At 37.1% G+C, this 27440-nt stretch overlaps 1 long non-coding RNA gene across 1 annotated transcript in view; it reads right to left on the bottom strand.

Moving 5' to 3' along the window:
• Positions 1 to 3894: 3894 nt before the first annotated feature.
• Positions 3895 to 27440, bottom strand: part of LOC122802626 — a 792526-nt gene continuing 768980 nt past the window's right edge. The window contains exons 2-3 of the long non-coding RNA XR_006364966.1: positions 9524 to 9686; positions 3895 to 4203 (exon numbers count right to left, since the gene is read on the bottom strand). This is a non-coding gene — a long non-coding RNA (uncharacterized LOC122802626). The remainder of the gene's footprint in view (positions 4204 to 9523; positions 9687 to 27440) is intronic.

Genomic DNA, 27440 nt, shown 5'->3' on the forward strand with positions numbered 1-27440 from the left:
ATGAGTTTGAATGGATGAGATGTTAAAAAGTCCATAACTACGACTACTACTAATAATGTGACATTCTAAGAAGGTTGTAATATGTATGTGTGTGTGTATATATATATATATATATATATATATATATATATATATATATATACACACACACACACACACACACACACACACACTCACACACATATACAATATTTATTTATTCTATATATGTGTACATCTGTGTGTGTGTGGTGTGTGTGTGTGTGTGTGTGTGTGTGTGTGTGTGTGTGTGTGTGTGTGTGTGTGTGTGTATTTGTATGTGTGTGTATCATATTATACAAGGCCAAATGCATCAACAGGCATGTTATATTCAAACAGAATCATATAAACAAACAACTAGGTCAGCTTTGAGTTGCTTCTGAAATTTATATCATGAAAATATAGAAAATACTTTCATTCCATAATTAGAAGCAAAATAGCTCTTTTAGTACACAGGCATAAAGCCCTGACTGCAGCTTTGGTGATCCAGTTTCAGTTAGCATTTCATGTACATGCTGGAGCTAATGTCAAGGTGTTCAACAAGGTATTGTCTACTCACTTCTTCTTGGGGGAGGGCATGGGGTATACTATCGGTAGAGTGACTTTATTAATCCTGGCGCCGGTACCAGGGTCTTGATAATAGACCCATTGCTTCTACATGAGGTGGGCAAAGAGGGACTCTTCACAACATAGATGAAAACATTTCCCTCATGGTGCCATCACAAATTCCTCTGGGTGATGTAGCCCAGAACATCAGAGGGAGGTAGATCATGCAAATAAAAGCCTCACTGTGAGACATACTATGATGGTGCCTCACTGGCCCTTTCCTATTAGGAAATGTGTTCCAGGGAACTTACCCATAAGGAAACAAAGGCCTACCTCTATGTAGAGCTTTCCCAGAAAGGAGTCTCTTCCCTGGTGTCAGTCAGACTGTGGTATTGATGCAGCATGGTGTCTCTCTGAGGAATGAATTATAGGATAGTTGGCCATAGAAGGGCCTAAAATCAAAGCTATGAGGTAGAGCAAGTATAGTTAATAAAACATATTTCAAAACAATATATTTATTAAAATCTGAATGCTTGCAGTCCGAGAACTATTTATATTAAACCAATTGCTAAAGGGGATCATTCTATAAATTAAAAGTACTTCCTATAGTAATAACTCCCTTGTTTACCTGAAAGAGCTGAAATAATAATATCTGAAGAAACAATCTCTGAAGAGGCAAGAGATACTGTCCCAGCTGCATGTGTTCACAAAGGTCTGAATTGTAACCAATGCACATGCCCACTCACTTATATCTCTGAACAATTTGGAAGATTTCCTGTCCATCTGCTGCATGTCTTTAGCAGGTCAGAGGAAACCAAAACACTCAAACAAATCCCATACAGGCACAGGAAGAACCAGATGAGTAGCTAGACCATTTGGAGCACAGGCAAAACTCTCATTTGCCCCCTCCCCAAGTCTTGAATAGCAAAAAAAAAAAAAATTTGAATGGTGGGGGGGGGGGCCTTGACAACACCTTTTCACAAACACATAGCACAGATGAATAGCAAGTCCAAAGAGGAAGTTTTATTGAAAGTTGAAAGAATTTTCAGATAAATCATTTAACTCTCATGTGATGCATAGCCAAACACATTGCTTTAGCAATTTAAAAAAGCCCCACAGTTACATTTACCTTGTATTAAAAATAAAGCATGAGTGAGTAACATCATATATTTGTTGCATGAAGTTTTAAAACAGTTTTCGGCACAATCATTAGTTCTAAGGTATTATGTAAAATTTAACAGGTGCTATTCAGTCCAGCCTGCTAACTGGTTGTCTGTCTTTTATCACTTCTAAGTATGGTACTGCTTAAGCATCCAAAACCAAATGACAAGAAAAAAAATGACTTTGCCGAGTCCACATTAAACTTAGGTTTGAGAGGTCACATTTTTCAGCCACTAAAAAAGAGCACACAAGGTATTTTAACACAAAAACAGAATCATCTGTGAAACTAGGATCGAAACTGGACAGGACACTTTGATGCAATTTCTCTGATGAACATTATTAATAACCAGTTGAGCAACAAATGGCATCAGCATGTTATGCATGCATGGAATTCCATGAAAGTCATCCTTCAATGTGAAGAAAATGTATGGTATTCTTATTCTGAATTCACTGCCTTCCCTCCCTGTGATCCACCATGATATGTACAAGTATTATGCAACAAGTCATCAGAGGAAAAACTCTACAGTACAATCTGCATCCAGGAAGGAGCCTTTGCAAACAGAAAATAATTGACGTACATTAGAACACAGCAAAATACAATGATCTTGCAACCAAACCATTCTCAGAAAGTCCTTAAGGAAATAACATTCATTCTTTCAACTAATAATAATTGATAAAAGCAGGCTTAATGAATTAAGAACTCACCCCCCCCCCCCATAAAACATAGCATTTTGAAGGTCTATATCTCTTTCCTTCCATTAAACAGTATAGCTTTCATTGAAAGTCTGATCAGTCTAAATAACAAAGTAATAATAGATAAAACATCTGGTCAGTCTAAATAACAAAGTAATAATAGATAAAAACATCTGGTCAGTCTAAATAACAAAGTAATAATAGATAAAAACATCTGGTCAGTCTAAATAACAAAGTAATAATAGATAAAAATATCTGGTCAGTCTAAACAACAAAGTAATAATAGATAAAAACAGACTTGCTGCACTGTATAGCAACAACAATAACCAATATTGTCAGCAATGGCAGCAGGATACTCCACGATTTTGCCTTTATGCCATTCCTTACAAATCAGTTTCAGCTTCCCATTAGAATCAGGGACAAATCCAGAAATAATCACCAGAGAGGAACACTTAAAATATTTGCACTGTTAACTTTAGTCAGTGACAAAATAAAACAATGTGAATTATTATACATTTTTCTGAAGTAAAGAAGACTATAAGAATTCTTATTGTTGTGATTATTTATTAAATGCAATTCACCACCTGTTTCTCAAAAAATGGAATTTGGTAATTGTGAGCAAAGCCAAACTGCATTTATGTATTACATTTTAATTTGAAAATCCACCACTCAATACTGGTCCAGTCCTGTCCACCACACAACAATTCATAACCAGATACTGGCCTGTATTTATTTATAGGTAAATAAATCCAGAAATAATAATCAGACAGAGACCAACTAGGGGCACTTAAAATATTAGTACTGTGTTAACTGAGAGTCAGAGAGAGAATAAGAAAAAGCGAGTTAATATACATTTTTCTGAAGTAAAGAAGAAGTCTATATTCTTAATTTCTTTCTAATAGCTGTTATTTTATATTAAGTGCAATTCTTCAAAACATGCTCCTCCAAAAAGGAAGTTGTGTAAAAACGTCATTAAGCCAAACCACATTTATGCATTTGATTTACATGGTGTTTCAATTTGTCTCATCCACCATTCCAGTCTACCATACTCCTCAGCTGTCCAGATTTTTTTGCAGAATGTCTAAATTTTTACCTCATATTTTTCAGCTGTTTCTCATAAAATTTGTGGTTTTCTGGCAAAACACTAGTGATTAAAGTCACTAATGATAGACATTTGATTTTTGGACTTCCTATCCTTCAGAAAAATGCACACCAACACAAAACATGTTATTCTAGAAAAGTTTATAGTTTATAAGAGCAAAATTTGAATCCCGCCAACCACGATTATTGATTAAAGTCACTATATAATGACAGACATTTCAGTTTTAGACTTCATATGCTTCAAAAAATTGTATGTATACAGCCCAAAATCTATTATTCTAGCAGCTTTCTAAGTTTATACCAGCTATATTTAAAATCTGTCCCTACTTTTTTGGCCTTTGCCCCACAAACATTACTGATTGAAGTCACTAAATAATGACAGATATTACAGTTTCAGACCTCCTCCTCCAGAAAATGCATGCTAACACAAAACCTATCCAGATCTGTTACTCTAGTACTTTTCTCAGTTAGAAGAGCACTATTTAAAATCAGTCACTATGTTTTTGGCCTCATTCATTTTTTTCATCGTCTCAGATACTCTCAGACCTTTACTCCTGCCTTGTCCAGTTGGTCTTCTTAAAGTTCTTCCAGTTCTGTTCATTTCAGTCCTGTGCTCAGGCTCCAGGTACAAAAAAGCAGGCTTGAGTCCTAGGTCATCCATTGTCCACTATTCCACTCACTGTGCTGATAATTAAAAAAAAAAAAAGAAATGAACTTTAACTTCTGACTGCAGTCACTGCACAAAGCAGCACCCTTTCAAGTTTCAGAAATAAATAAAATTTTTATTAAATCTATTCAGCGTGCCCACATCAAGAGATTAACCAAAACAAATAATAGGTAATTGAATTTCTGTCACTGTGAGAGCTAAAGATAAAGCTTTGTAGCTGCCTTCTCTGCATCGTCCCCTCTACCTGACAAGACAATCAAAAGTCTTTGGGGCAGTGCTGGAGGCTCATCACATATGTAAAACATACAGCTGAGCCAATTTCCATGCAAGATGATGTAGAAAGGGGGCAGAAGGTATGCTGGAGTCTCTGTCAGATGTCTATATAGGACATTTTTTTGCTATTTTTCTTGATTCCCTTAAAGGGGAAAATATATTTTTAAAATATATTTTATTTATTTATTTATTTGTTACAGATTGTACCCTCTACAAGACAGTGCCCAGGTCATTTGTCCCTTTCACCCCACCCTTCCTACATTTGAAGGACATGCAGACTCCACAGAGAAGGCACTCCAGTTGTGTATCAAACTGGAGAACCTCTTAGCAGTTGTTTTATATAAATGCCAAACTCTGTACTGTGAAGAAAAAAAGAAATCTATATTTGCTGAGAAAGACATTAACAATGATTTTTTGAAAGAATAAATACCACATATAGGATTTCTTTTTTTCAGAGGTGTCAGCCAAGCTATTTTTGTCAACAGGTTAACAATGGCTGCTCAGTGTTGGAAGGGGGTGATACTCTAGCTGAGACTTCCAGAAAGAATGAGCATCCTGATTTATAAGGAATTCAAATTATGAGAGTCTGTGTGTAAGAATCTCAAAGTCAAATACACTATCAGCTTTCATGCAGAAAAAAATTAAATACTGTGGGGTGGTTCTGTTGCTAAGACTAACACAGGAATGCAATCATTTTGAGACATGAAAATGTTCTGCCCATAGTAAATATAGTTAAATCACTTATTTTGCTTTTGGCCCTTATGTTTTAATGTTGTATTTTCATCTGACAGTTATACAGTGATCTTATCTGTGTGCTCGTAAATAGTCATTACTTCCAATACAACTGATATTATCACACTAGTACACTGTGCATTTGCAGAAAATAGTGTGTCAGTTCACACTACGCTGCCTCATAATATGTTAGAGATGTTATTTATAAATTGACTCTGTGCAGGAGAGGTTAGTAGCATAGAGTTACTAAGTTCCAGTCCCTTTGTTTTTATTTAAATTAGTTTTAATTGTTTTACTTAGTTGTGATTTATTTCTTTAACTAGATATCTTTCCCAATCTTCTTAGGAATCAGAACTCCTGTAGAAGTGTGCTATGCAGAGTGCTGATTTATGTAAAAAAAGTCAACTGGGCTGTTTTATTAAACAGCTAAAAGTATAGACATGCATTGTGACATTCTGTATTTTTGGGGACGTAGAAATGGTGTTATGGGGACTACCATTACTTTACTCCTAGCAGGAATCAGCCAAGTCTATCATTGGCTAGTCATGTCAGTTGTCTGTGGTGCCTGAGCAGCCTGTCCTGATATAAACTAAAGACTTTTTGTTGCTGTTTTGGAGGAGAGAAGTGCAAGCTGTACATATGGAAGTCCATTATTGTTTAAATAAAAGAAAAAAATAATGAATTTCTTCTGCCATACTGATGTTAGGCAAGCAGCAGTAAAGTTGGAGGATAACTGGTGAAGTAGCTGTTGCTAATAGTTTCATAGGTCATAGTTTCACAGGTAAGTTCTAGGCTAACTGTCTTCAGGGACATTTTGAGTCTAGCCAGTCTCTGACTTTATACCTCTTGTCTGTGAGGTAAACACCTTAACCATTATACCAACCCCCAACCAGTGGACTAAGTTCTAACCACAGAAAATGCTTAATTAGCCCTCATTTAGCTGATTATGCTTGATTACAGCACAGGAGTAACACAATTCACACTGTCAATGTAGCATAATACACAATTCAGCTAACAGAGCAACAATTGCCTCACAGATTTCCTTGTTTTAAATGGAAAATTCACATGCAGTATCTATAGCTGGTGGCATATTTAAGTTGCTTGAAAATTATTTTTATTAGCCATGTTCTTCCTACTACTTTATGGAAATATCTGGGCATCTTTATTCCATATTATTCTAGCTTCTGCTTACATACCCTAGTATTTCAATGTGCCTGACCCAATGAGGTCAGAACTTATCCGATTTACTTACTTTGTTGTCTCAACACTTTGTTGCAGTATTCCTTAACTTACTTTGTTTAAATCTAATATCCTAACATTTTTATGCTTAAACATTGTAATTCCTATACAAACTTTATCGTCATATGAAGAAAATCAAATTAACCTAGCCTATGTACAAGTGTGACAACATTATGTAACATAAAACTAAAAGTCACACAACAAACAGTGTGCTTCAAAACCACTGTAATTCTTTTTCACAGACAACTGTGTATATCTGACTTAATGCTATTTTCAAACTGGGAGGCTTTGTCTTTAAGTGTGCTTGAAAATTCTGCTAATAGATGTTTAGAGGTGGGTGTCAATGTCCCATTTCAAAACTAAAAATGAAAAAAAACAAAAGTTTCTTACAATGTATATTATAGTTAAGAAATAAACCATGGCAGGGCATGGGCATTTGGTATTTTATTCAAGGTGGGTATGGACTCTGTTTGATCATGAGTATACAGTCCATGTGACTAAATGAAAGCTCACTAGCAATGGGTAAAACTCAAATCACCTTCAATCTGTCATGCTATGTTGCTGTTAGTCACTGGCACTATTTAAAAAAAGAAGACTTTTATTGTTATTATTATTTATTTAATAAAGGTAGTTTGTACTGCACTCTTTAGAATTTCTCCACGTGTACACTGACTCAGTGAGTCATGTCCAAAAACATAGATTTAATATGTGCTGTGCATGCAAACAAGTACACACCAGTGAATGCAGAGCTGTATCTGCAATACCCAAATAGCTGCAGTCTGTGCCACTCTAACAGTGGCATCAGAATGGTAGATGAAAAGGGTGCTTTTAACAGACAAAAATTGGTGCATTTTAAAGCAAAATAAAATAATGGTGTTTGCACAGTATAAAGATAATTTATTTATTTATTGATATTTGATTATTGGGAAAGTCCGACTGGGTAGGAGCCCATTTTCAATGGAGGCCCGGGGAGAAAAGCTCGAAATTATTACAAAACATATTAAGAACAATAATTTTGCAATCTTCAAAAATAAAAAAAAAAACACATGCAGTTTAAATAATTATAACAAAGTATACATAATATAAAAACATTGTTTAAAAATCAGTATAAGTTTTATGACAATCATGTAATATTTACAGATATTTTAGACAATTTGTAGAGAAATTACAGGTAAGTAAGTCTAATACAAATGGGGAGTATCACTGAAAACAAAATAAAGTGAAGTTTTATATTTGTTTCACAACTTACTAGCAGCTCATTGATAAGTAATTGATTAGTCCTTTTCTCATAGCCACATTATTAACGACTAATATTCTGTATTGTCCTATAAATAATAGACATAACATGGCTTCCTTGAAACAGCAACCCACAAAACACCTAGCTAATGTTTTTGAAGATGATCTAGATTTTATTCAGAAATGAATGGTCACTAATGAGATCAAGACAGCTGCCACAGAAATTAAGGCCACACTCAGAATTTCAAACCTTCATCCTTTGAACCATCATAATACCTACAAAGTGAAGAGCTTGATTTTATGTGCAGACTGTTTGATCTCTGGATTATCTTTGATAATAGGTTGACACTCAAGGGCCAGCTGTCAGCTATCATAAAGTTAGCCTGCTTTTATCTAAGAAATATCCCAATCTACTGTAGTGCATGCCCCTTACTGTTGTAGTGCATGCCCCTCACTACTGTAGTTCATGCCCCTCAATGTTGTAGTGCATGCCCCTCACTGTTGCAGTGCATGTCCCTCATACTCAGACTGTTTCAATTCTTTATTCCTTCAGGTCCTTTCCTATGAGCTAAACTGCCTTCAACTAGTGCAAAACTCTACTGCCTAGTTACTGGCTAGTACCTTTTGTTACCAACATGTTAGTCTAGTGCTTGTGAGCTTTCACTGGCCAGTAGTAGAGTTTTATAATCATCTTTATGCTCTAGTCCTTATTCATTTAGCCATACACAACATGCCACCCCATATGAAAGAGCTGCTTATTCCATACTGTCCTTTAAAGTTAAGCATGCCCTGCTAGTCTCCACTGCCCCCTGCTGTTTCCTATTAAAACCCCTCAAAGTGCAAAACAGCACCCATAGTCAAAGCAATCCAACTATCAGCTACACGTATTTGAATGCCACACCATAATATGTAGCTGTCAGTTGTTACACTTGTACATAGTGGGGGCATTTATACATTGGGTGTCCATTTTAGCTGGCATCTCTAAGTGGAAAAGAAAGATGCTATGTTTATGAAAAGGGCAGTATCCAAAGTGTCCTGCTGTGGGCCAGCATACCTCTTCTGTGTATCATAATGGTGAGCAGAGGCTACAGTAGTAGATGACTGTCACCCCTCATTTGTACAAAGCACACTACAACATCCATAGCTCCTTTTAACTACTGGTACCATGTCCCATCACTGTACTGCTTGAAGTGGCCATCTGTGATTGTGTAACTATCACGCTGTTTCACTTGCCTGGCAACACGGAGCAGCTAAAGGTAAACTGTCCTGTCTTCTACTATAAACATTTACTACAACATCTCGTTTACACAGCAACATCCCCAAACACTTTAAATTCATTACAGACAATTGGGTAAATCAAATGCCCATATGCTGCTGGCAACCCTATCACTATGCACTGAAATACCTCTCAGCACTCATCACTGCTGAGATGCCATTCTGTTGCATGCCTTATTGACACTGCTTTGCATTGTATTTCTACTATTGACTCCTTTCTATAGTTAGCAGTACAACCACCAAGGTTACCTGCTATGTGTTGCTTGTATCTGGCGTGATACTATAACAATGGCCTTACTATTGCACATAACACATTCATTCTGCAGCCTGATTTTCTGTATATCAGATAACACACAGGTCACTTACAGCACTTGAAAAATACTGTTTGCTACTGTATGTCTATCACACACCAACACTGTGTACATACCTAAAGTTGTATATCAAAGTTTGCCCCAAGTCACACAACTATACTGATTATAAACTACTGTGAATACATAATGACCCTCTTCTGCATAGAAAATCTCAGACTCATACTAAAAACATGGGTGACACAGTGGTGAGGTAAGTAGCATTATCACTTACAGCAATAGGTTCCCTGGTTCATTTCTCAGATGAAGTGCCTTCTGTAGGGTGTCCTCATGTCCTTCCAGTGTTCCTGTGTTTTTTCAAGGTACTCTGGGTCCAAAGACATGCAGTAGGTTTATTGGCAACTCTAAATTGTTCTTAGCGTGTGTGCATTGTGTGCCTGAGGATGAGAAAAAAACGCCTGTCAATCTACTGGAGTTGGAGTCACTGTAGAAGCTGTAAGTGACTTGTCAAAACTGTATGATGGTAATTATGTAATTCAAACCTTTGGGGCTGTCATCTTCCTTCTATATCCATACAAGATGGGTGTTGTACTGTGCATGCTTGAATTCTATATGTATGTATGTCTCCTGTACATGTTGTATGTATGTGTTCTCTACATGTTGTGTGCCTTGTCTGGGGATTGCCGTGGTCATGGACTCTTAACACATATCTTGTTACTGGAGATGGGAACATTTGGTGGAGAAAATAGCCAATACTTGTTACTTACCTGTCATTTCTGAAGTGCTCCCTCTGTAGTGAAGCACCAGCTGCACTCTGTGCAGTACTTTGATGTGAGCATGCTCATTTGTATAAAGCCCACTGGATACCAGATAACCAGAATCACCAACCTGCTGTCTGTCCCCTGTACCTTATGGCAGGGATTCACAGCTGTCTCCTTGACCCTGGTACATGGTAATGCCATATTCTGCATAATCCTCCTTTTGGGGAAAATTCTCCTTTCTCTCTCTCTCTCTCTCTGCTGTGGCACTGTACTGCCCCCACATTTTTGAAAACTGTCCCAATATATGCTGTTTAAAAATATTTACCACTTTAACTGCAGTTCCAGAAGGAAACCTTTGAACTGTCAAGATAATGTTGGTCGACAAACCTTAGGCTAGTGGCATGTTGCTTGGCTTTTAGCAATCCCACAATTGGTTATGCTTTGTGGAACTATGTTTTGTTTGATGATCCTATAGCCTCAGAGTAAGATGTATTTATAGGAATACAATTATACTACACAGCAAAACATCACAAGAAGCTTAAGTAAGGCCATGTGATGATGTTTAAAGTTTAGGCTTGCTCAACTGTTGCCGGTGCTGTGATATCAAAGAGTCTAACAAGATAACCTGCAAAACCCAAGACAGCAAGTCCATGTGCATGTTTTACACTTTCCAAGAGTCATCATTTTGCCACTTCAGAGTCTCAGAGTCTTTAGGGAAAAAAGAACTAGCTTTTGTTTGCAGAGTGGCTTCTCTGTAGAGCAAGAACTTAAAACCAGATTACTTGTAAGTGGCAGATTTACAATTAATGAGTGCTCCCAGAACACAATTGTCTTTCGCACTGTTTTAGAGTTATTATATGTAAATAAAACGGATACTGAGGAATGAAGTCCCTCACATAGGGGTGTCAGGGGGGACTTATTTTCCTGTAAAAAACATTGTTTTATTGTCGTTCATGATTTTTGTTGATGAGTTTTGCACTCAGTTGTATTTCAGTAGTTAGTCTTTTAAGGAGTTAGAAGATGGGAATTTGCAGTAGATTCTTGTAAAACAGATGACCTTATAGTTTCATGCAAGAGATCATTAAAAGTAAAATTGAAAACAAGTAAAAATGAAGAGGCATCAGAGTGATAACTTTGAGAAAAAGGTAACCACAAAAGGTACAAGACAAATTCAGAAGAGAACCACTACTTGTATCCTACAGTACAAATTATTTCGGGAAATAATATGCAGATTCTTATAAAGAAGCTTGGATGATTGATTTCACACTAAGCAAATATTAAATGTATATTTTATAAAATCATATTGAGTTTGGTATGCTTATTGTGCTAGTTTAGTATGTTACTATAAATGCCAGGCAGAAATAAGTAGACTAGTATGCTCTAATGACCCAGATACTTAGATCTGCTATCTTTAGACAACAATAAAGTATTTGATCTTGTATACCTGGTCTATATGGCTTTGGTCATGTCTGAAAAGGGTCTCAGACCAGTCATCTCACCAGGTTAATAAATATATAAATTTGCTTTATATACTGCTGTTTGAAAGAAAATGCCTTAACAAAAACACATGGTTTCCTAGACTGTAGCATCAAAGTTCACCAAAGGATAAAAACACCAAAGGCACAAAGATGTGTGATAAATTATATTTATAATTAGTTCAGTCACATGAAACACAGCCATAATCAGTGCGGTGACACCTTCCAGGTAAACAGCAGTAAAACTTGAGGTCTTACTCTTCCCTGAAGGTTCATGCTTGGTCATGCTTCCCCCACTTTGTCCAGTGTGTGGTAGGCAGGGAGCTTCTCATGGCAGTGATGTCTTGCCACTGTAGCAATCTATGTAGAGCACTAGTGACTATAGCTTTCATCAGTGGTGCAAGTTCTAGTCTTAAAGGAGTAGGGCAAACAGAACACTGTAAAACTGAGCAATATCACTGCAGAATAGTAACAGAGTAACTGCAGAACTGAATATGGTTCATACACGAGCGACTCGGGGACTAAGAGAATACTTACTTTTACTTTGGATTCACATGGCTGTCTAGTGAGTGGCACATGACTCAAACATTGCTTTTAAAGCAGTTTGATGTGTATCTTGATAAATGAGCCAGCTGACTGCTACATATATTCAATTGTCATGGAAATTCAACAAAAGTTATTGTAGAAGGGCTAAACTGTACCCTTACTGCTATTAAACCATATAATAAGCACTTCAAAATATAAAATCTCCAGTGGCACTGGATAGCTATACAGCTATGGAACCCAACTAAACATAGGTCATGGTCCCTAAAAGGCTGGACAATGTTTATAAAAAGTTTAACTGATATGGCATCACAAAGATGGCTCAAATTGGTTTTGAACAAGTATTTAATGTGGAGTATTCTAAAGTCTGAAAACCAAAATATGCTCTTCTGTGACAGTTAAGCAGATGACATAATGCCATGACAAATACATATCTGTGACTGAATGTCCACTTGATTTTGAGACCATCGTATGAGAAATTGCTCCCATAAGGATCAGTCAGCTGAAAAAAGCTATGTATAGATTAACAGAGTTCAATATGAATTTATAATATTGAGTTAAAATTATGTAGCGGTTCTTCTTCCCTGTTTAAGTCCAAAATAAAATTAGAAATCTGCAAAACAATGCACTCTAGTCAACGATAGCACCGGCCTTTATGTTATACCGTCTACAGGAAAAATTACAGAACAAGGAAAATAGAACAATAATGGCTGCTGTTTCTAGATGAGGCAAGTAAAAGCTTCCAAGTTTATCTTAATGTTTTGTATGAGTCTTAAATCATACCACGTAAGTTATATTCTGATAAAGTGTACAAGGGATACTTGAGTAAGAACGGTTTCTAAGGACTTGCCTTTGTAGAAAGATTCTGACAGCCTGCATATCACAAATGCAAAACATGTATATTCTCTTAACCACTTACATCTCCACATATTTACTATCATGTTAAGTGAGCAAACTTCTGGATTGTCATAGTCATAATGCAATGTTGTATTCATCTAGCTATCTGTCTATTTCTTTCTGTCTTTGTTGACCAGGAAAATCTAAGTGGGCAAAGTCCAATTTCAGCAGAGGCCAGGGAGAATAGCAACAGATGTACACATTTAAGATACTAATGATAAAATATTTTTTACAAAGATGCATTATATAGATACTTCTTAAGACATCTAGCTGCAAATAGGTAATTTTTATGTAGTGACACTATACAAAGATGAAACAGGTATTTCTTCTGTAGAGATATTATACATGATATTACACTGCAGTTATAAAACATTTAGTTTGTGTGAAATATATGTGACGTGAGTACTTTAAATATGACTACTAAGATGTGGGTAAGGAGGATGACAGTATAGATGTTAGGAATAAATAAAATCAATGTAAGGAGTGTGACATAGTCGGTAGGTCGATGATAGTTAAAGCTAGATGAGTGAGAGGGGCATTTTATAACTGAGTCAAGGCTAGTGGAGGGTAAGAATACACTAGGGTACTTAGTGATATAGAACCTGGTTATAAGATAGTGGTGGAGAGTATCTAAAAGAGAGGTATAAAGTGAGAAGGTAAAACAAATTGAAATGTGAAGTGGGGATTAAGGTAGGAAGGAAACTGAGGAGGAATGATAGAAACGTTTGTTGTGTAGAAGGGTAGAGGCGATATAAATGGGCAGGGGGCATGAGCTCAAATATAGCTAAGATTATCACAAGAAAACCATATGTTTGTTAAATGCAAATACAGTGTTAAAGGCTGTATACTTCACTGCTGTACAGAATTACATTTGTAACAAAACTTTACCATTAATTTGTCCACACTACTGACCATATTCTATTTGTTCAAGATTGGGTCGTATATTATTCTAATCCTATCATTGAGATTTTACAATTAATATATTGTAGACACAATTATCATTTCAAAAATGGAACATTTAGTGTGCCATACAGTATTTTAATGGCACTCTCATTTTGAGAAAAAGTTCCACTTTATTATTCATCTTACATGAATAGTTACGTCAAAACTATCCACATCTATGAAGCAAGTAGAAGTCAAATGGGATGCTGGTCAGATAAAAGCATGGGAATGCAAACTTATATTTTGCATAACTGACCTTCTGATACTCCTATTTTGAATATCCATCTTGCACTACAATTATGAATTGTTCCTTTAACTGAATAGAGTATTATATGATCACACTGCTAGTTCTGTTCACTTCTACTTACTTTAATCCTGAATGTATACACTACTGTTATTTTCTATTTTTTAGAACAGTCTTGTGACTGCATAAACATTTTCCTTAACTGTCTAAGCTGCATTCCCTCAAGAAGCAGTTATGTTTACAGCTGTTACACTGGCGGCTGTAGTTTTTACTTTATTTTTATGCATACTTCTAGAGGGCAAGTCATACTGGAGAATAAAACATGTAATTCTACATGTCAGCATAACAGCTAATGGCAGCTTTAAGTGTTCAGTTAATAGCAGCTATGTGATCTTACTAGTAGAGCAGCTATTTACTAAGATTCCAGGGTATGCTGCGGGTGGTCCAAAAGGATGTTTCAATTAGCATTATCATTTTTATTCTGTGGAGGCTTTTGATGTTCTTGTTCCTTTGGGCTTATTATTTTCATTTGTTGAAAAGAACAACAGCTGCATACTGCTATCATTTTTACGATAACAGAAAATGTCTGAAATATAGCACAAATTCTTATTAAACTAAGCTAAGAAGTCCTATAATTTATAGAAACAATGTATAACAAATAGTGAGTTCAAGTGAGATCCAAAGCATGCCCAACAAAATCTTAGAATTTTAGAGTTAGCAGAAACATTCCACAACAGCTCCTGTGCTGGAAGTCACAGGGTTTCCTAATTCATGCTGCCAGTTTATTCCTTGTATACGAGAAAAGCATCTTGTTTAGCAGCTGTACACAAGTTTCAGCTAAAGAAATTATATTGCAGTATTTATTTGTGAGGATTTTTATCTGATAGGCAGGGAACTAATAACACTCAAGGTTACATACCATTGTAACAAAGCTGCAAGAGTAACTGCTGGCATGCAGACATACATTAGCAGACTGAACTGAGTCAACACCACTCTGAAATCCAGATACCCTGGTTTCAAAATTCCATTAACACATACAGTTGTACAACCTACTCACATCATTTTTAGGTGTAATTTTTTAAACTCTGTCCATGAAGTGCACCACTGACATGCTTGTTTGTGTGGCATATGACAAAGTATGATCTCACATGTAATCACATCTTGAGGTGTTGAACTTATAAAGGGAATTAGCAGTAATGTGTGCTGCTTCATGCCGCCCTGGGTGCAAATAAGGAGTAACACATACAATCATGTTGGAATCTGATGAAATATAGAACAGATATGTCTTATGATCATGTTTCAGATGTCATGATTTACACATTTGTCATGACAGTTGCAGTTCTTCAATCCTTATACATATGATACAGGTAAATTATGAAACACATGACGGATATCCAGCCATGCCAAGGAGGAGTAGGGCAGTACATGTAAAACTTGTGCCAGCACAGCTAGCTGAAATTTTGTAAATAATTGTATTTCATTAGTATACCAAACTGATCTTGTGCTGAAAATATATTTGTGGGCTTTGCCTGTATTAAATGTGTTAAAATGTATCAACAGTGCACCCTGCTGAAATGAAGATAAATGTACATGTATTATTGTATCTGAATTAAATGTACATACACTGACATAGCAAAGGTTAACCAGCTGCCTTATTTTAAGGAAAGTAAGGGAGTTGTAAATGAGCTGTTAAGTCACTGAAAGGCACACCACAGTGCTAAGTAGGCCCAGTGACATCAGGGCTGGGAGCAGCCATTATCTGTTAGCTTTTGTAAAGAATGGGGGGAAGTGTTGTAAATGTTTCCAGCTCCTAGGCATTGCCATAAAAGCTCTAAATGTGTATTGTAGCAGTCTGCTAAACTCCTGTCTCAGACTTCCAAAGGAGATATTGTGGGAACCCAGAGTCAGGTGACCAGATGAAGTCACTCTGCAAGTCATCTTGGATATTATTTTTTGCAGGGAGTAATCTCAGCATATAGAGTATTCTGTTTCGGAGCCTGACTAGAAAGACTGCTCACATATTTCATTTTGCCTTGCCCAAGTAAGTTACTAGGGAACAGTAAAATCCTTTTAGATTCAGTCAGGAATTTAGTGAAGCTTAGTTAGATATTGTTTTTCTTTACTTATCTGAGTCTGTCCTTCAATGTTCTTTTCAATATTTCCTGTGATTTGAACTCTGTGGTTTACTGTAAATGTATATTTAATATTTTCATGTTCTTTTATTATTTATTATAAAATATATTTAAAACTGTTATTGTTGCTGGTTCTTGTAGACATCATCTAACATTTGAGAGTTGTTCTTTTTTCGGCTGTTCCCGGTTAGGGGTCGCCACAGTGGAACTCTGGTCCGCTACTGATTGGCAGTAGATTTTTATGGTGCCGAGGTGCCAGCTCGACGCCCAACCTTCAAAAAAGGCATGCCCATTCTACGCATGTCTTTCAAATGCCACTCGACTGTGGGGGGGGGCATGCAGACTCCACACAGAAGGCGCTCCAGCCGAGAATCAAACGGGAGAACCTCTTGCTGTGAGGCGACAATGCTACCGCTGCACCACCGCAGCTTTATTTGAGAGTACTTATATTTATTTGGTGACACTGTTTGGGCCACTCCAGAAGTCCTAACTGTCTTGGTGAATTACTACCATTTGTATTAGTATTAATATTGCACAGTAATAATTGGACACCCTTTGTTAACGGCCTTAGAGTGGCTGACTGTGGAGTGTCTGGTGACAGTGAATCTACCTTATAGTCTGGGCAGAAGGGGGCATAACTAGCAGACCTGTGTCAGCCTTTCCTAGGTGTGTGTGTGTGTGTGTGTGTGTGTGTGTGTGTGTGTGTGTGTGTGTGTGTGTGTGTGTGTGTGTGTGTGAAAATTAAATCTTAAAGAGTGTGTGTGTCAGCTACTTGGGGTAGGAACACGAAGCACTGGGTTTGCAGAGAGGGTGCTGGAGGACTTGGCTTGGACACTTGTCTGAGGACCTAAGCCTACAGCTGTACCAGTGGGAAGTCTTATCGGGGATCTGAAGGCAGACAGCTATAGAGACATCCAGACCCCAGGCTGAGTGTGTTCCCTGCATGTTCTTAAGGGAAACTGTACTTGATGCAGAGAGGTCTGCATCTGGAAATACTGAGTGTATCCATTTGTATTCCAAGTGCTCATCCCTCTCCAGTGTCAGTGGTGAGAATTCAGGTTCCTTGATTACTGGCCCAGTGTGGGGGGACACATATTGATGCCCATTACATATTGGTAGCAGTGGTGGGCATCACAGAAACATGGCTTAAGGAAATGGGATTGAATCAAGAAGGTTTTTTTGATGACATAAAAGGGGTGTGAAGAGGAGGACATTTGGAGACAGGGATACACATACACATGTACCAAGAGATTAGCATATGGTTAATTTCTGCACATATTTGTGTTGTTACTCTTTGATTTGTCGTCATAATTATTCAAGCAAGGTCTGTACAAGACAACATTCCCAAGCACATTACTACAGCGGTAGGATAAAGGTGAGTTAATAAAATGTGTAGCCAACATTTACACACAATGTAGTCATACAAAACAATCAAAAACACTTTGACATACATCTAGATTCAAACTTTGACAGTAATATAAAATAAATCTACACACCTGAACATTATATAACAACACCACATAGGAAGTCCTACTTTACAAATTTCAACCTTGACAACAGACTGAAGCAAAGCAGAATGCATGCATTAGTCTTTATTGCACTCATTACAACTGTAAAATCCCATAACATGTATGTCACATCCAGTAGTATAATAAATATGAAACAGTAAAATGTGATGATGCACAAGTAGGAACAGACAGACATGGAGGCAGGGAAAGAGACAGACAAAGAATGTTATATTTTCTGGACCATTTTTTATCATCTTTGTGGTGTGTTACTGTTATGATTTTCATGATAAGTAATCTGTCATGCTATGTACAATCAAGTGTTCCCACTAGGGAGCAAGGAACGGTTAAAAAGAAGAAACACAACTGAGACATAAGCAGGATAATGCTAGGTTACTAAGATATGGAGACAACATCTACACACATAATAGTAACGTAAATAAAACATTAAATATGACTTTCACATATTTCTGTATTCAAACCCTGGTCAGCATGCCAAAAGCATTTTACAGACGTGAATTATGTCACCACACTGCACATGAAATTTTACTTCACAACCTTAATTTTAATGGTTTGAAGGGACAGTCACAAAACAATGAAGCGAGGGAGAATGTAGGCATCAGGCTTCATCTCAGTGATGACAATTTTAACATTATACATGGTGTACATTACAGTCAGCAGCATAAAACATAATCCAGTGCAGAACAGTCATGTGTCATCTTAAATTGCTATGTGTTAGCCAGGAATTTTTGGGTAGCATGCTTCCTAAATATATTTGCAGTTGGAGCATCATGTGTGATATACATTCAACTCTTCAGACTGTTCAGCAGAAGACTAGGCTGGCTGTACATAACTAAGCACCATAGCTTGAATGGCACCAGACTAATGTGGATGAAGACCAAAAATCACAAGATTTTTCCATAAGCTGTGTACTTCCATTTTCCGTAAGTTGCATGTGCTGCTTGGGGCCAGGCATTGTACAAATGCTGAAGAGACAGACTGATGACCCAGACAGGAAAAGAGACATAGAGCGGGGTAGCTGGAGGCAGGGAGCAAGTACATTATGACAGAAACATGATAATGGTGGCTCAAAATAATAAGGAGGCAACAGCTACACATGAAATAGTCTAATGAAAACAGTGAATAACAGTTTGACATATTTCTGGATTAGAACCCCTGAAAGGTATGCAAAAATCAGTCCATACATAGTTCTGAGCACTATCTCAGCATGCCACAAAGCAGCTCCTACTTTACACACTTTAAATCACACAGTTGAATAGGCAGTGAAAAGAGGGAAGAGAGATGGAGGGCGACAGAGATGGAGAGAGAAATATACCAAGAGTTTTATTATGCTACACTTAGGACCCTCTTTATAGTATGTTACTCTTAGAGGTATTCCCTCATTATTAATTTGTCATGCTCTGTTTAATACAGTGCTTGTTTTAGGGAGCAAGAAGGCATAGGAGATTAGAAACAGGATTAACACATAAGCAGGATAAAGTGGTTTACTATGTCTCACTGTTGGGGATGGAATGTTTTTGCAAATGATTTCTCACTGTGCTATTCAAATGCTGTGTTAATGAAATGCTGTAACTGGAGATAAATACAGATGTTTGGAGTTAAACATATGAAAGAAAAATAAAATGTCATGAAATAATAATCAAATGGCAGCACAGAGCTAGAGAAGTTAGTGTTGTACCTCACAGCAAAAGATTCCCCTGTTCGATTCTCGGCTGTGGTGCCTTCTGTGTGGAGTCTACATGTCCTCCCTGTGTTCATGTGGGCTTCCTGTGGGTGCTTTGGTTTCCTCCCACATTCCAAAGACATCTAGCAGGTGGATTGGACACTCTAAATTGGCCCTAGGTGCAAGTGTGTGGTACAAATGAACTACAGTGGCAGGGCTAGCCACCCAGCGGTGTAAACCTTGGCTCTAGATGACTGTCACTGTTGAAGTGACACCCAGACCTCATGTGCATAAAATGGGGAAAGGGATTGATCATGGATGGATACAACTGTAATCAAACCCTTGGCACCATGCAAAAACATCAGTCTACAGACATGGAAATTATCTCAACACTCCCCACAGGAACCTTTAGTTCATTACATCCAGCAGCCTAAGACCTGGTAGAGTAACTGTTTCAAAGCAGTGCCTTTCCTCTGCTTTTACTCTCTATTCCTGTAGCACAACAGAATTAAGCACATTTGTGTGAATGTAACTAGACTACTGTGGGTGATGGCAAAAACTCACCAGTTTTTGCCATAGGATGTGAAATTCCATCCGCCCGCCATCAATTAGCACTGGTGCATAATGTCAATCTCTGTGCAAATACTGAAGACAAAAAGTGAAGGCTTTTTGATGAGCCATTTCTGGCCATATATGTGTTGTATGTGATTCTATTTTGTGATCATATTACACACGTGAAAAAAGGGTTGCTAGGACAGTGGTGAAAAAGGGGAGCAAACAGAGGGCAGGGCACAGGGGAAAGAATGCAAGAATATGCATGATGTTGAGATGGATGGATGGATGGATGGATGGATGGATGGATGGATGGATGGATGGATGGTGGGACAGCACCACAGCTATCCAGGTCTTCGCAACATAAATGTAGAATTGATCACAAAATGTCATGCCTTTGGAGAGTTACCACATCAGGGATGGGTGACAACAACAGAATAATGTTGTATAGCCAATGGGACCAAATCAAAAGTGTCAAGATGACACACAGGCAAGTGGAGATCTATATATGGGGCATGATTTTTTTTTTTTTTTTTTAGAGAGAGAAATGTTGGAGAAGGTGCTTAGGAATGAAAGGGTCAGCTAGAAAGGGTAGGTTATGTAGCAAGTACAGAAATACAGAGCATACAAGACAGACAAGGATGGTGACTGTCTCATAAGGTTGGGAGACACCATGATTGGGAATAGGTAAGGGACATCAGATACACATCCAGCTTGAATACAGTAAGAATCTAGTCCTCACCCTTACAACTGTCATTACTGTCTCCTGTGTTTTTTGCTTGGGTCATTGCTAGACATGGCATAATTTTCATAAAACAATGTAGCCCCTTTTCAATGCTGCTGACTTGGATGTCAAGACCTCTCTCCATTATGCTCTACACCAGTCCTGTCAGCTCCTGATGGGTGACAGAATCGCCACTTCCACTACTACTTCTGCTGGGGGGTACCACTGTACTAGCAGCCAAGGCAGAGCTACCTGATATAGGTAGAGCAGATAGGACAGGAGTTGTGAAATTAACTCTGACATGTTGCAACCCAGATGCGGCAGTGCCATTGCAGCCACCTGTGGCAGTATGGAGGGCTAAACTAAAGTGGCTGGTCTACCTCCCTGTGCTGATGGTCATTTTGTTTTCAGCAGCAATGTATTAAAAATTATATATTAATAACAAAAAAATAGTGAGTTAGGGTGAGAGAAAAAGAGAATTAGATCAGTGGCTGGTCACATTAGTTTTTTTTTTTTTTATTTCAGTGCAGAAACTGATATGAGAAATAAATATGTACAACTTTGTCACATCCAGATATAATGCCAAGGCATTATTGTGTGATAAAATCAATCAATCACAATGGTATGATACAACAAATAGAATCATGAATTTCACTATGCCATATCAGATTTATGCTATCAAATTTAATTGCACTTGCAAAAATGTAATTGTTAATGTTATGCAGTATTGCATTTGATATCTTATAAATACTATTGTGTAAAAACATCTAATGCCTGTTTATGAGGTTTAACCTATACACAATTACACTGATGTACTCCTTGCCTAACGCAATAACCAAGAACTATTGGAGGAGGCATGCATTCTACATATCAAAGTTAAGGTATGCCTACTCAAGACGATACGCAGTGATGAACTGAAAATACTTCTCTACGTTGCATTCAGACCTGATTCGTATTTACCCAGTGCCTCTCTGAGGTGAACTAGTCTCTACTGATGCACATCATAGTTTTCTGCCATTTGTTCTGCAACTGTACAGTACAGAAAAGAAATAAAATAAATATAAAAGTGTAATGAATAACTGTGATGGCTGGCTAATTAATACCATATCATACACAAGTGATGAGTCAGTATAGTTACACAACTGAGGTGCATTTGCAGTCTTAAATTCATCCTCTCATTGGCTCAGGAGGTCCCACTTGTGCCTCTTCATGTCACTGTAGTGGTGATGATATTGCTCCCCAGTGCATGAGCTTCCAGTTGCACTGGAGACAGCCTTGGCCAAGCAATTCAAACCCTCAGCCTTATACTGAGACCCAGTATAATCCCCCTGCAGCAGCCTCCAGCTGTAACACTTCACAAGGAGTGCCACAAAAATCTTGGATTCCTCAACACCCCCACCTTTGTGCTCTAAATGGAGCACCATCCTCACATTTGCCAGCCATGTCTGCAAAAGTCAAGCTAGAAATATGTGTCTGAGTTGGCACCCAATTCAGATCTCATATGTAAGAGCTTGTGCACAAAGATGCACAGCCTTGCCAGTTGCATTTGTACACCTGAAAGCACAGCAATGACTTGGCAAACAATTGGCACTGACTACATCAAAAAACAAAGAAGGTGTGAAGTATGGTAATGAGATTTGGCTATGTGTGATGCTCAAACTATTGTCACATGTTCTATTGTTAAAGAATGAAATGCTTTATGGTGTTTCTTATAATCATGGTTGGTTGGAGGACAAATGGTATGACTTGGGACATTTTGGGCTGCTGGAACTTACAGACTAGTAAGACTGAGTAGTACTTAATGGGAAGTGAACCCATAAGATAAAAATGATAAAATGTTAAACTTTGCTTATTAATTGTCAGTGCCACAGGAAAACTTACTTATTGACATGGTGATTAAAGGTATACTAATTTAAGAATGATTGGAGATATAATTAAGAGATGTCTGTATTTATGTAACTTTTCTTAGTCATGGGGCTGCATGTCTATGTAAACTGCAGTATCGGTGTTTGTAAATACATTTCAGATGCATGCAGTTGCATAACTCGAATAATGCATGGAGGGTTATGTTACACACATAATTCACAAGAGATACTGTCATAAACACATACTTATGATATGTGATAGCTCATAATAATTATAACAAAAATAGTGTGCACATCATACCTATGCATGTGCATTCTAAATTAAATATCATCACTTTCATGTTTAACATAATTTGCACACATTATAGTAGGCTTCTGTACCAAGCAGTAATGATACATCCATTGCAATAAACATAGTTATGATACTCATTTGCATTTATTGTTACATCCTTAACCAAAATGTTGTGACAAAAGGCATTCTGACCTCTTCTGTAAAAATATCTGTAAATTGGATTCGAACCCTGCATCAGCTGTCATCTTTCTCTAAGTTTATGGCACTTATACCTTATGGCACAGACAAGGTTACCTGACAGGTGCAGTTTCTTCACTGATTACTAACAGCCACCAACCAGTGACAGACTCATTTGTACTAGAGAAGGGAGACAAAATTACATTTTTCACTTTTATCATTACAAAGTGAACTCTTGTTCATTGCTAGGGACCACTGTCCATTAAGAATGGTCAATGCCAAATGGTGTACAAATGATGAAGAGAGAAAAAATACTTAAATAAAGGAAATATTATGAAACTAGTAGTTAAAATGTACATTTCTGATGTTTCCTCAATTTTGTTATCTTACAACATGAGCATGTGCTCCTTCAACATCAGTATGTTCACACTAACAGCACTCAAGGGTCCGATTGGAGAGATGAAAAGTCAGCAAACAAAGGAGTGTAGTGCTGAAACTGAATTCATTCTCAGGTCTTGGTGAGTACCTTAGCGAGATGGACCCTGTTTTCACAAAATCTCACCAAGGCGGCACTGATATATAGCCTGTATTTATATAGCATATATCATGGACAGAAGTAGGTCAAAAATTAAAAGTGACAGCTGGGTGCACAAGACCCAGGATAAAAAAGTGCCCAATCCTGGTAGGCGCACTGGTGCCAGAACTGGAAAAAATGACAGTGTAGAATCCTCAAAATACGGAAACATCCCTACAATGGGGCCAGGCCCAGGGGGAGGATGGCCCACCTATTGTCGAAGGAAGTAACAGTCCATAAAAATCACAAAAACCAATAGGCCAAAGAAGAGCCATAAAGACAATAGAGTGGATTATTGAGAATAAGAAAGAAATTATGTATTGTTGCTGTTATAGAAAGCCAGAATTACCAGACACAAGATACACAAAATGATTAAGAGAGAAATTAGAGGAAAGAAAATACTTCTGCAAGAAAAACTGTCAGAAGCCTCAAATGAAAATTTGTATTCATTAATATAACAGATTTGTGAAAAACAGTGTATAAATCAAGAAACTTTGATCTGTTTGGATAAAGAAGCATCTGAGGAAGTGCAAAAATATAAACAACAAAACCTAGGGATATTTGAAAAGTATAAAAAAGAAATATGGACATGGAAAAGAAAGAGAGATTTGATATGGTGCGATATTTATGCAAAGGAGAAAGCCAAATTAATCAATATAAAGAAGGCAGCCCTAAAGATATTTGGAGAGAAATACAGGCAAAATAAAAAATAAGTAATGTCACAAAGATGGAACGTAGAAAAGAAGATTAGTAAAGTAGAAGTTAAAAGAATAGAAGTTGAAGTTATGGAGTGCCTGCGAAGTGAAGGATCTGATATAGAAGGTCTATCACAGCATGATGGAGTGAGTCCCCAAAGTAAGGAGAAACAGGAAGATCAGGAGACATCTGAAGAAGAAATATGGACATGGAAAAGAAAAATATTTAATTTGGTGTAATATTTATGCAAAGGAGAAAGCAAAACTAACCAATATAAAAAGAGCAGCTCCAAAGATATTTGAAGAGAAATACAGGCAAAGGAATCTGGACATGGAAAACTTTACAATGCAAAAAATAGGTAGACAAAGAGGAAAAGTAGAAAAGGAGATTAATAATGGAGAAGTTAAAGAAATAGAAACTGCAGTTATGGAGTACCTGCAAAGTGAAGGATTCAATGTAAATCAATGCAGAAACCACCACAACAGGATAGAGCAAAGGATATCCAAAGTATATGAAAACCAGTGGAACAGGAAGCAATTTTTCAGGTGTCATACCAAGATATTTTGGAGCCTTCCACAGGAAACCAGTATAACCATTCACTTGAAGCTAGACAGAAAGGAAAGGAACAGGAAGCTGTGGAAACTCTGGTGCAGTCAATGTTGAGGAGTGATAGGCCAGTGAGTTCCCATATGATAGAGCAATGGATGGCAAAGGATGAAATTGAAGAGAAGGTACCACAGGAAGATGCTATAGGACTTTCTATAGAATGCCCACGGACATGGGAAACAAAGGATGTGCCCTCGGTTTGGAAGAAAATGAGCTAAAAGAAGAGTTGCTTGATTTAATAGACTTGGGGATATATTAAGATCAATGAGAGAAATAGACTGCAGAAGGTCAATAAAACCCAAAAAGTCAGAAATCTGATAAAACAAGTGAATGGAGTAATTAGGACTGTCCATAGAAATCCATGCAATATAACAGAAGTAAACAGGATATATTACTGTGCTGCTAAATTAATAACTGATAAAGTTCTACCACAAGAACACAGGGTAGTGAGGGAAAGGAAGAGGAGAAATCAAATACCATCATGGAAGTATCGAACAAAGAAAACTATAAAGAAATTAAGACAAGAACTGTCACTGCTAGAAAAGGGAATAGATCAACAAAAATGCTAAGAAAGATAGATGTAATAAAAGCAATGTGCAGTATAAGAACAGATCAGGATCTATCAAGCACTATCATAAATAACAAACTAAAAATTTCAGCACAGGCAGAACATATTAGAAGATATACAGATAAATATAAAGGAAAAGTATAAAATAAGCAATTCATTGATGACCCAAAACGTTTTATAGAGAATTGGGAAATACGGAAAAAAGGAATTGAAATACCACCAAAAAAGGATGAAACAGATACATTTGCAGAAGTATCTATGAAGATCCTGTGGAACATAACAAAGATGCAAAATGGATAGAAGAAGTAAAAGAAAGCATAAGAAGTTTAAAGGTACAGGATGTGAAATGGGATGAAGTAACAGCTTGAGAGATTGAAACAAAGTTAAGAAAAGCCTCTAATTGGAAAATCCCAGGCCCAGATGCAGTACCTAACTTTTAGTTAACATTATTAACATATTTGCACAATGATTTAGCCATGAGTAAGAACTATTTATATGTGCACCCCAAACAGACACCAACCTGACTAACAACAGGCAAAACAATGCTCCTGCTTATAGACCAATAACTTGCCTTAAAACAAGGTATAAACTATACATGGGAATTGATACTGACAGGGTTTATGGTCATTTAGAAGAAAACTCAATTATGGCAGTAGAACAAACGGGCAATAAAAGAAAGTCATATGGAACAAAGGATCATTTGTTGTTAAATAAAGTCATACTAGAGAACTGTAAAAAGGGGAAGGATTTAAATATGGCATGGATCGACTATAAAAAAAATTTGATAGTATCCCACATTCATGGATAAAAGAGTGCTTAAAATGTATAAGATACACCCTACACTGATTGACTACATTACAGTGACCATGAAACAGTGGCAGACCATTTTGCAATTAAGCCATGATAAAGGACAGATTATTATCCCAGGGATAAAAATTCAAAGGAGGATATTCCAGGGTGACTCTTTGTCACCGTTGCTATTCTGCTTTGCTATTAACCCATTAAGCTGTTTACTTAACAGCTTAGGCCATGGCTACAATTTGGCTCCTAGAAAACAACAAAGTGTAAAGACTTCTTATCATCTCTTTGTGGATGATTTAATACTGTATAGCTCATCAGATGAACTGAAAGCACAGCTGCAATTTGTCAAAACCTTTTCAGATGATATAAGAATATCATTTGGTCTTGATAAGTGTGCAAAAGCAACCTTTAAAGCAGGAAAACTGCAGCACCAGGAAAACATCAGTTTGGAACAAGAATGTGATATAAAATAACTTGAGCAAGAGGGAGTGTGTAAATATTTGGGAACTGATGAAGGATCAACAATAAAACATGAACAAATGTGAATATAACTTAGTAAGGAATACTTTAGAAGACTTAAATTAATTCTGAAAACAGCATTGAGATCTAGGAATAAAATCCAAGCTATAAACAAATTTGCTCTTCCTGTCCTAACTTACAGTTTTGGAGTGACTGACTGGCCCCAAAACATGTTGGATAGATTAGATAGGAAAACAAGAAGGATGCTTCATGCTCACCAAATGATTTATAAAAATCAGTATATACCAAGATTATATATTCCCCGTTCTGAAGGAGGGCTGGGTCTTCTTGAAATTGATTACATGTATATCTGCAATTGTGGGACTCCACACATATCTGCTGACCTCACACAAGACCCAAATGTAGCGAAAGTTTTGAAACATGAGGAGAATAAATCTAAGATGACTTCTCTGCTTAATTTAGCAGAAGCATATCAGCATTAAGCAGGAATGGAAATTAAACCAATAGTAGATACACATCAGGCAGCAACTGAATGTGCAAAAAAAAAGAAAAAAGAAAGAATATAAGGTGAAGGACCAGATGAGAAGGGAAAAATGTGGAAAAAACATAAATATAGTTGCAAGTATAGAAACCTTCTGGAAGAACCTCATGTGGATCAGGAACAAATGCAGGA

Source organism: Protopterus annectens, chromosome 5.part0 (assembly GCF_019279795.1).
Source record: "Protopterus annectens isolate FY-2018-M chromosome 5.part0, PAN1.0, whole genome shotgun sequence".
NCBI lineage: Eukaryota > Metazoa > Chordata > Ceratodontiformes > Protopteridae > Protopterus > Protopterus annectens.